Source organism: Etheostoma spectabile, unplaced genomic scaffold, assembly GCF_008692095.1.
Source record: "Etheostoma spectabile isolate EspeVRDwgs_2016 unplaced genomic scaffold, UIUC_Espe_1.0 scaffold00004034, whole genome shotgun sequence".
In the NCBI taxonomy this organism is placed as follows: Eukaryota; Metazoa; Chordata; class Actinopteri; order Perciformes; family Percidae; genus Etheostoma; species Etheostoma spectabile.
The window spans coordinates 33,043-44,515 of NW_022603102.1; the positions used below are offsets into that span (position 1 = coordinate 33,043).

General features: G+C 41.4%; 3 non-coding genes across 3 annotated transcripts; 2 read left to right on the plus strand and 1 right to left on the minus strand.

Annotated features, from left to right (window-relative positions):
- The first annotated feature begins 4,575 nt into the window (after window positions 1–4,575).
- trnac-gca (transfer RNA cysteine (anticodon GCA)) lies at window positions 4,576–4,647 on the plus strand. The gene has a single exon. It is a non-coding gene; the product is annotated as a tRNA-Cys (tRNA).
- Window positions 4,648–5,516: 869 nt separating this feature from the next.
- trnam-cau (transfer RNA methionine (anticodon CAU)) lies at window positions 5,517–5,589 on the minus strand. Its single transcript has one exon. It is a non-coding gene; the product is annotated as a tRNA-Met (tRNA).
- A 1,678-nt stretch (window positions 5,590–7,267) lies between these two features.
- trnay-gua (transfer RNA tyrosine (anticodon GUA)) lies at window positions 7,268–7,355 on the plus strand. The gene is given in 2 exon segments: window positions 7,268–7,304; window positions 7,320–7,355. It is a non-coding gene; the product is annotated as a tRNA-Tyr (tRNA).
- Window positions 7,356–11,473: the final 4,118 nt, after the last annotated feature.

Sequence of the window (11,473 nt, forward strand, 5' to 3'; positions counted from 1 at the left end):
TACAGCTGTGTCATTTGGCCTGAACTTGGTGAAGTAACTAGAATCATCCATCAATCACCTTGCTGAGATTGTTCCTTGTTAACCTGAGGTTCAATGATTGGTGAAACCTTCCTTTCCAGCACTTTGGAGTAGAAAATCAACAAATAATTGCGATAGTTAATCGTGATCTCTAATTGTCGTTATCATTTTGGCCATAATCGTGCAGCTAAAAGAGATTTTATGAAACCAGGTTGGGCAAGTAACCTTTCTGCTGACTTCTTGTAAAAATAGCAAATAACACAACTCAAAGAAATCTACTGCGATGGCTGGGAACCGAACCCAGGTCAACTGCTTGGAAGGCAGCTATGCTCACCACTATACCACCACCACTGGACATCAGTTTTTCACTTCAAATCTTGTAATACATCTGGGCATTGAGACTGAAAGTGCGCTCTGTCACTGAAAGCACCTCCGGGGTGGGGGGGTCTTGTGTTATCACATTCACAAGAATGGGAAGTACTGTAGAGGTGGACTGATTCTGATGTAGAGATGGACAGACGACCCAAAAGCCTAATACTTCTCTCTTTTTTGTTAACATGAAACAAAAAAAAGAGGTGGGTTAGATATGAGCGCAGAAATCCTTTTCAGGCTTTTTGTGAGATTCATGAAACGTTCGTATCACACCAATCATCGTACATTGATAAATGCAGCGGCTGGAAACTCTTTCACTCTTTTCCATCATATTCAATAAATAAACCAGATTATTCAATCCATTCCTCTATTTATATGCAAAGTAGTCTCATCCAGGACCTAAAGCACCCTAAGCGAGAATCATAAACCTAGACCAGGGGTTGGCAAACCAAAATGTTGAAAGAGCCATATTGGACCAAAAAAACTAAAAACCTTACAGAAGCCTTATATTGAAGGCAACACATGCTGTATGTACCTATAGTAGCTATATTAGCCTAATATCAAAATGACTAAGTTAACTACAAATACATAATGAGCCTTCATGATTAAATGTTTATTTTTACTAACCTGCATCCTGCAGAGAACGACGCACCACGTGACTACTCTGTTGTGCGATGTCGCCTCCAGTTTAACTTCATTACAACAGTAATAAATTATGTTTCATTTCTTTGATGAAATTAAAGAAATGCAATTAAGAAATCAGATTTTTATTTTTTTTCTATTTTGAGTATTTGAAAAAAAACAAAAAAAAAAAACGTGCATAACGTGCCCCTTATCTGGGCAACAGAGTGCAATAAAACGCAGCCTACATTTAAAAAAAAATAAAACATCAGCCTTTTGAAAAGGTAAAGTAGGCCTATTTAAAATCAAATAAATACAGTTCAAGTTTGACGTCTGTGCAAATGTCAAGCAAGTCAGTGCAGGAGTAAAACGAAGCAGCATCCTCTTCTCTTCTGACACGCAACCAACGCAGCTACGCTCGGACCTGAGCAACAAAACACAATAATATCCCTAAGTGTCATTCCAAATATATACTGACAAAAATCAGATATCACTTTATAAAAACAGCTACTTTGTTACTAAAAATGTGCCTATGACTGGATTGTGTTCTTACCCGTTTAATGTGACTTCTGTTTTCGGACGTCACTGGTCAGCTTCAACATCGGCCATGTAAGATGTAACTTTAATCTTGACGCAGGACTGCAAGCTCTCATCTGTGAGGCGGGTGCGATATTTTGATTTGATGTAGTTCATGTTTGAGAATATCTGCTCGCACAGGTATGTTGATCCAAAGATGGATAATACTCCAAATGCATATGTCTTCATGTTCCTATAACTGTCAGGAAGAGCATTCCATGTGTCATAGACAAGTTTCTCGGGTGTTGGGAGGCTTTCAGTTTCGCTCCATTTGTGGCTTTGGGCAAGCTGGGCTTTCTGGCAAGTGACGTCTTCAAGCTCGGCTGTCAGACATTTGAATTTGGACACCCATAAATCTTTGTCGGCTATATCAGCCATTTCCATTTCAAGGTCAGCTTGATTTACTCCTGGAAATGTGCTCGACAAGGATGGGTCAATCTCCAGGGGTGTGACAGGGAAAGACAGTGTCATTTTTTCCTTTTGGAACTTGCAAAATCTGCTCCCAAAAGCAGTTTGCATATCAACGATCGCATTTTGCAAATAATCACCGTTGAGTGTGTGATCGTGATGGGCTTCTTTGAATTCTCTCAGGGAGGGGAAGTGGGAGAGCGTGCCTCGTTGTACTACATCTCTGGCAAAGACAGTCAGCTTGCGCTCGAATGATAGAACAGCTTCCAGCATTTGAAGTGCAGTGTTTCCCCGCCCCTGCAGACTTTCATTCAGCTTATTTAGGTGGCTTGTCATATCCACCATAAAGTGCAGTTTTTAGAGCCACTCGGTATCTTCAAGTTGCGGATAGTATAGGTCTTTGCTTTTCAGAAATGTTTTCACGTGCTCTAAACAAGCGACAAAGCGGCGCAAAACCTCACCCCTGGACAGTCATCGGACTTTATTGTGTAGCAGGAGATCGTAATATTCGCTGTCAACTTCATCAAGCAATGCACGGAACTGACGGTGGTTCAATGCTTTTGCAATTATCTTGTTCACCATCTCGATCACAAGGTTCATCACTGCCATACACTCCGATGGGAATGTTTGTGCACACAGTGCCTCTTGATGCAAGATGCAGTGGAATGCAAGCAGATTTCGATCCAATGCTTTCTGTAGCAAAGTCACAAACCCCCTTTTTGATCCTCTCATGCTGGGTGCCCCATCTGTAGCCACTGAAATCAGATGGTTGGTGTTTATCCCGTTGTCATTTAAACACTTCAGCACAGCCTCACATATGTCCTCCCCCGTGTTTGGCCTTTCAGTGGTATTAATTGGATCATTTCTTCTTGCGGCCCATCGGAGTTCACATACCTGCATAAAAGCGCAGTCTGTTCAATATCGATCACATCACAGGACTCATCACAGGCAATTAAGTATGCTGGCGCTGAATTAATGTCCTTGATTTGCTGATCGGTGATGTTGCCTGCCATTTAATAGCCCTTTCCTTCACTGTCTTAGCGGAGAGAGGCATGTCTTTAATTTTTGTATTATCTCGGTTTTGTTTTTGAAGTCTGCAAATAGGTGTTCTGATATGTTGATAAATGACTCCTTCATGTAGTCACCATCTGTGAACGGTTTGCCGCGTTTTATTATCTCCCGCGTTGCAACAAAACTTGCAGCAGTAGTGGAGTTTGGAGATGCAATCCACTTCTTAAATCTATTTTTGCGCTCCTCTAATTTCTCCAGAAGTAATGCAATCGCACTTTTTCTTTCACTACCAACTGGGTACTCGGCTGCAAATGTAGCATGCCTTCCTTGAAAATGTCTTTCCACATTGCTCTTTTTGTTATTTGACAACTTCTCACTACAGACCAAACATTCAGGCAATCCTTCCGCATTGGCAATGAATGCAAATGATTCGATCCAAGAAACGTTGAATCTTCTGTTCTCCTCAGTTATTCTTCTCTTTTTCCCTTTGGGATCCATGGCCCATCACACAGCCGCCGGTTTGTTTACAACAGCCACCTGCCTAGCATCCCGCCTTACTGATAGAAACGTGTGTCGCAGGCTATGACGTAAATCTTCGTTGACAGAAAAGTTGAAATTTAATATTTATTCTACACATTTTGCCAGCATTGAAAAACGTTAATAACGTTTGTGTCATGTTTTTTTTTCCTACAGAAACCATATTAAAACAAAAAATGTATTTCTCTCCCCCATCTTTTTCCATTTTCCAACATTTTTGAAAAAGCTTCAGAGAGCCAATAGGCAGGCGCTAAAGAGCCGCATGCGGCTCCAGAGCTGCAGGTTGCCGACCCCCGGGTTAGGGCGTGACCTAGTAAAGCCGTGCGTAATGGCTATTAAATCTGTGAATAAACCGTGCGCTCTCGCAGACATCCATTGTAGAGCATTGGTGCACGTATTGTTTATGAACAGAGCGACTTTTAGTGATTTGTCTACTAGCTGGAAACATTATTACACACTTGTAAAGATGTTTGGAGGAAAAAAGTGGTTTATGGCGGAGGAGGCAGCTGCTATATTGGTCAAAAGACCAAATGAAGAAAGTGAAGTTTCCGTGGACTCTGAAATGGAAAAGGATTTTCTGTATGAAAAGGACCCTGATCGTGAAGTGTAGGTTTATACATAACGTATTGATTACTTTATCAGAAAGTATTTATTACATACATTACATACATTATTACATTATAATTATTTGAGTAGTTATAGTGTGAAAACTGATTTCTGTCGGAGTTTGTAAGCAAGGGGGAAGGGTGCTGTGTGTGTGCGTTTGTGTGCTTCTGTGTGCTTGTGGTCGAGCATGTACTGTAACAGTGTGGATCCTTGTGTGGACCACATTTCTGTGCTTAGTCTTGACATCTATTGTAATTAACATAAATTCAGCTGGGCCTTTATAGAAATTACACTTTTTTCTTTCTTTTAACTCCCTTTCATACAGTAGATGAGATTTGGATACTTTCTCAGACTGTGAAGGTAACCACATGGTGGAGGCCCAGCCATTGTTTTGCTGCACGTAAGCATATCCAACATAGAGTGTGTGGGGGTGTAGCTCAGTGGTAGAGCATTTGACTGCAGATCAAGAGGTCCCCAGTTCAAATCTGGGTGCCCCCTGCAAAGATGTGTGTAGGTAATCATCTTTATGATAGTACTAGGTGATAAAGGATAAGAGCTTGCATGTAATTAATGTTGCTTCTTTCCAGAAGCCCTTGTGCTTTCTCCCCTCTCAGACTTCCTTGGATTGTGGTGGCATCTGAGTAGTGGATGCAGCTGCTGTCGTGGTCCTGCTGGACGCCCTACTATGCCCTGCACTATTACTGCTACTATTATTAGTAATAGTTCTATTACCTTTATTGCTGCCATAATTACCACCAGTCCTCTTTTCATTCCATTTTATCTCTCTTTCTCTCTCTCTCTATTAAATAACATTTGCAAAAGGTAGTGGTGGGATTTGAACCCACACCTCAAGAGAGACTGGAGCCTAAATCCAGCACCTTAGACCACGGACCGAAACTAATGGTATGATTGTTAAAGTCATTGGAAACAAACTTTTGCAAGGAAAAAGTCAATACTTTATTGAAAAAGGCCAGTACTTAATGTCTCCACCTGCTGAAGAGTAAACTTAACAGCATCTCAAATTTACTTCATCCATAAAAATAGAAACTGTGCTCATACCTGCCGTAACACCCATAAACACTGGAGCATAATACAATAAATATACTACACTACAGTACAAGTACATAAATACAGTAAAATAGAAAGTGTAAAACATGTACATTTAAAGTGCTTGTTGTGCTGTTACGATATAAATCATAGACGAAAAGAAACACACCTGTTGTCTTTCTGCTGGACAATACAATGTTCACTGCAAATCTCTGAAATAGCCATAGATCCACAATTTCTATTCACATGCTTGTGCTATTGTTCAACCACCTGTCACTGTATTTTCAGCATCAGTTGTGTTTTTTTGTCTTTAAAGAACCTGCCCCGTGTGAGGGTTGAACTCACGACCTTCAGATTATGAGACTGACGCGCTGCCTACTACGCCAACGAGGCTATGAAAGCAGTTACAATAGTTGGGAAAATTTCAGAAATACTAACAATTTGGTCTTTAATCTCAATAAAAACAATGTTTTTGGAATTTGTACTCACACAAAGGCTAAGATTGAACCTAGATGCTTTGTCATGACCCCATGAAACAACCAGGACAAAATACCGTGTGCAAAGGTTGAAGGAAATGTGATTATATTACTACAACAAAAGAAATGGCAATTCAATGATGGTGGTAGTCAGTTTAGTCAGTGGTGAGTGTGTATGCATGGATGAGTGTGAGGTATGGTGTCAGTGATTTATGCTGGACAGTGTAAAACGAACAAAGATGAGCGGGAGAGGTGCTGGACTGAGAGACCTCTAGGGCAATCACAGATGAACAACAATAATAAAACACTACTGAGTGAATGCGTTCAGAAAATGAAGAACATTGTTCAGAAAGCTTAATGAAGCTTCATTTGACCATAACTATTAACTACCTGAAAGAAATGAAGTCTCTGGAATATTATGACCTAAGCAATTAGACAAAATAGTGCAACGTAATTTGAACCGCTCCTAGAAAGAAACCATAGGTAGCCATTGAATTCGAAACTTCTGAAGTTATTGTTGATCTCAGAAACAATGATGAACGACACCATCCTATCACAACGACCATGTTTGTGCCTTTGTTATGCAAATACTCTGGAAGTCTACTTATTAAGAGTATGCATTCCATTTTTCCCAATTGATTGTAAAAAGCCTTCCTGAGATTGTTGTTCTCAGAAATAACAGTAGAATTACAACTTCCATGTATGTGCTACGTGCCAGTGTTCAATCACCTGTCACTGTATTTTCGGCATCAGATGTGTTTTTTTATTTTAAAACACCTGCCCCGTGTGAGGGTGAACTCACGACCTTCAGATTATGAGACTGACGCGCTGCCTACTGCGCCAACGAGGCTATGAAAAGAATTGCAATGGTTGGGAAAGTTTCGGAAATACTAACAATTGGTCGTCAATCTTAATGAAAACAATGTATGTGGAGACCTATGTATTCACACAAAGGCTAAGATCAACCCTAGATGCTTTGTCATGACCCAGAACATATTTGTCCACTTTCTCATCTCTTTTCTCACCAATCAAACTCAAAGCTCCCTTCCATTTTTGCCAATCCTGAGAGACTTCATATCCATTTCTTGTCAATCAAAAAGGCGCCTCCTCTTGGCAACGCCCATCTCCATTTCCTACCAATCCAAACGCATTTTCTGCTTAAGAGAGACTTTGCATTTATAATTTGGAACAAACAAAGGCAAGGAGGTCTTCTCTGATATTATCTCTGGAAACAATAATAATTCATGTGCTTTGTTTGCTACTGTCAATAGGTTAACAAACCCTCCAGTACCAGTAGCATCTGAACTGTTATCTAACAAGGCCTGCAAGGACTTTGCCTCCTTCTTCATAGACAAAATCCAGAAGATTAGACAAATAGTCAGTGCCTCCATATCCAGTACAGGATATGTGTTGTCACAGTGTTCAAGCAAAACTAGTTCCAATATGAAAGAATTTCATACGATCAACCATAAAAACCTGTGAAGCATGCACGCTACCACTGAGCTACATCCCCTAAAGATTGTCAGATCCAGGGGGGCCCCGTGTTATCACATTCACATTCACAGAATGAGAAGTGCTTATGGCTACAGTAGCTCCCTTCGATAGCTCAGTTGGTAGAGCGGAGGACTGTAGAGGTATAGAACTGAAATCCTTAGGTCGCTGGTTCAAATCCGGCTCGAAGGAGAACCTTTTTTCCAGAGGCTACCTTCAAGGATCAATAAAGTGTTTTTGATTCTGATGGTTGACCTAAAAGCACAATACTTCTTCCGAGGTGTGGGAGACAGCGTTAAGCCCTGACAGAATAGAGAACTACAGACAAACCATGTGAAATAGTGCCAAGTGTAACCAGAAGAACTGGAAAAAAACTAGAACTATAAAGTACAAACCTTTTTTTAAGAAATCTTTATTGTGCTCACAAGGGCCCTTATTTATGAAATGTGCATACGACCTAAAACAGGCGTAGGACGGGGGTACGCCGATTCCTATGCAGAGTACGGCATTTATCAATTTGAACGTGAGCGTGGGCTGCGAAAAAAATCTCACGTCTGGTCCCACCTTCATGAGCCGTCTCTCTGCCTGCATATTTGAGTGGGATGCAGGAGACCTCTCTCTGTTACGAGCAACTGGGAGGGGCAAACGGAAGGGACCTCATGGTGGTGCCACTGCTGGACCAGGTGCGCATGGAGCACATCAAGAGGCGCACTATCAAGAAGGGGGGTGTTGTCCTGACCAAGTATGGCTGTGCCAGAGGGTCCACGTCTCTGGAATCATTTCATTGCCACCTGACCAGGTTCATTCTGTCTAAGTAGTATGTGTTTCATGATTGTACTTTTGTTTTTGAATGGTAAATGAACCACTGTGCTGGAATTGTAATCAAAAACATGACCTTTCCCATTTTGACAAACTGTTTTGAACACTTGAGGTATTTCAATGAAGTCTTGGTCTTGGACAGTTACCTTGCAATCTAAAACGTATATCCTATTGTCTCTGGAACAATAGTTGGCAGTTGGAGGAGTAATGGCTCTTTACAGTGGAATATGCAAAAGAAGATGTTCATAAATTCAGCCCAGGTAAATGCTCAGCCCATATTCACACAGACCTAAACCTACTCACTTAATTGCTGGTTACAATATTCTAATAATCATCAATGACAGAGAAAAATGACAAAGAGTGACAACATTGACAACTATAACGTTAGTACGGTCCCTGTGTTTCTCACGATGTGGAGAACTCATACATGCAGGTAGTGTGGCCGAGTGGTCTAAGGGCTGGATTTAGGCTCCAGTCTCTCTGGAGGCGTGGGTTCAGATCCCACCACTGCCATTTGCTGATGTTACATAGGTGGAGGACAAACCATATGTTGACTTGAATTTGTATCAGTTACATTATACTCTTATGACATAGCTTGGTGAAGTGACTAAAGTCATTAGTGGCAACGTATTAGACTTGCTGAATCTGTGTTTTTATCTTTACTGGCAATTCCCTGTTTTTAAATGAACACCCAATCTTAAGTGTTCAATGTGAAATACTCATTCATCAACAAAATTGTCGGTAACTATGACGGGGCGCATACGCTACCAATTCCATCCAAAGACTGAGACTGCAGGTAATGTTATATGCCATATATTGTTTAACGTGTTCATATGTTCTGTTAATTTCACAATATTTAAAATCTTCAGTTAACCTAGTCATTCTCCATTTCCCCACAGTAATACCCTCAGCTTTCTTGTGCGCAACATTTTAACCATCTAAAACTACGGTGCCATTCCTCGCCTAAAAACAATATGAGTCATTCCAGTAAGTGAAAAGGAAACTCACATCTACAAAGACAAATTGATAGACGTGACTCCCTGATGTCTAGTGGCTAGGATTCGGCGCTCTCACCGCCGCGGCCTGGGTTCAATTCCCGTCAGGGAAAAGGTCAGGACTTGACAGATACAGATGTAAAACATTTGAAGAGAACTTTTGGTTAACTTAAGATTTGTCAAATCTTCCTCATTAGTTTAACACTAGAACCCCAACACTTTTAAAGAGTATAATTTCCTTTAAATCAACCCCCGACAAATGATGTATCCTTGTGTCGTCTTTGATGGGTCATAAATACTTCATCTGCAATTATATCATAATTCATCTAACAATTATTCCTTTTTCAAACTGTAAACTAAACCCCTGACCAACATTTATTACCTGATAACCAATGTATGTGAGTGTCAAGTAATGTAATGTGGATCATTTTATGCACATGCAAAGGTGAATAACAGATTGCTTTATTACCTGGAGGATGCAAAGCAGGGGGGCGCCAACTAGTCAAGGAACAGCAAGAGACTTGGTATTTAAGAATACAAACCTGACTATGTGACAGATGTGTAATCTGTCATCTCCTGCCTTCTGAAGCTCTTAGCCAGGCGCATTCTCTTCACCATCTACACCACAGACTTCAACTACCACACAGAGTCCTGCCATCTTCAGAAGTTTTCTGATGACTCTGCTGTGGTTGGATGTATCAGCGAGGGGGACGAGGCTTGAGTACAGAGCTGTGGGGGGGGGGGACTTTGTCACATGGAGTGAGTGAACCGAACCATCTACAGCTCAACGTTGACAAAGACCAGGGAGCTGGTGGTGGATCTAAGGAGAGCCAAGGCAGCAGTGAGCCCTGTTTCCATCCAGGGGGTCAGTGTGGACATTGTTGAGGAATACAAATACCTGGTTGGAGTGCACTTAGACAATAAAAATGGACTGGGCCAAGAACACTCAAGCCCTCTACAGGAAGGGCCAAAGCCGTCTCTACTTTCTGAGGAGGCTGAGGTCCTTAACATCTGCAGGACGATGCTGAGGTTTTTATGAGTCTGTGGTGGCACAGTGCTATCCTGTTTGCTGTTGCATGCTGGGACAGCAGGCTGAGGGTAGCGGACGCCAACAGAATCAACAAAACTGATTCGCAAGGCCAGTGACGTTGTGGGGGTGGATCTGGACTCTCTGTCGGTGGTGTCTGAGAGGAGGACGCTGTCCAAACTACATGCCATCTTGGACAATGTCTCGCACCCACCCATGGCGTGTTGATAAATCACAGGAGGCACTTCAGTGATAGACTCATTCTCCCAAATGCACCCACAGAGCGCCACAGGAAGTTGTCCTAGCCTGGGGCCTTCAAACTTTATAACTCCTCGCTATAAGATTAAGACACTCAGAGAGCAGTTGAAACTGGACAATATTATCTGTATTATCTGTTTGTGCAATAACACGCGCCTGACATGTGTGCAATACTCAACTGCTTACAATCTATTATATTATTACTTATTATATTATTATTAGTATTATTTATTTTTACCATTGCAATTCCTAAAAATATATGTTAATTATGCAAATAATGTATAGTAACATTCGTTTAACTATGTAAATACCGTACATGTCCACACTCCTTATATTTCTTTGTTTGTATTTCTACTCTGATATTTTACTATTTGTGCAACTGCAACACAGAGTTTCCTTCGGGGATCAATAAGTATTCTGATTCTGATTCTGAAGGCAATTAAAACTTAACATATGGTCTTCATTATCTTTGTAATGGCTTTAAGCTTCCCCCTGGCAAAATTGTATTGTATTATGTTTATTATGTTTGTATTATTACTTTTATATGTCATTAGTTTCTGTTTCCTATTTTTGCAATAAAGATATGACATGAAGAAAAGGAAAAAAAACCCACTGCTGAAACAGCTTTGTTTCATAAATCACATGTGTGAGCCTGCTAGGCTCTGGGAGGCGAGGGGGCTTAGGCTCCCATTGGATGTTCCTATCAAGCGATGAACCCCGGGAAGAGATGTGATTGGCTACAACTGGGCCTGATTAGCGTGTTGATAGCCAATGAGAGCTGTTTCTAAGATGGCCGCTCAGAGAGATGACGCAGCGTATTGGCGCTCCACAGTGGCGAGCGCTTGCTGGACGTCGGGGGCTGCCCAGGGGTGAAAACTAAAACCGGAAAAGGCGGGGATAGTTTGATTGTGTAGGCCAGCAACATGAGGAATACAACATACCCAGCAACACGGTGCAGGCGAGGAGACGGAACGATAGGTCGGCACGTGAAAGTTAGCAACTAGTTAGCACGGACTCTACAGGACAATACTCCCAACCTGGATGAATTCTAATACCTGGGGACACTTCCGGACTACAGGAATATTAATAAACCAGGAAAGGACGGGAGGTGAAGGTTTAGGAGCGCCTACAGGTAGGGAAGAGGCATCATTTTCAAATTTTCTTCTTCAGTATTTATGAACACTAAGATGATGAATACTGTTCCAGTAAAA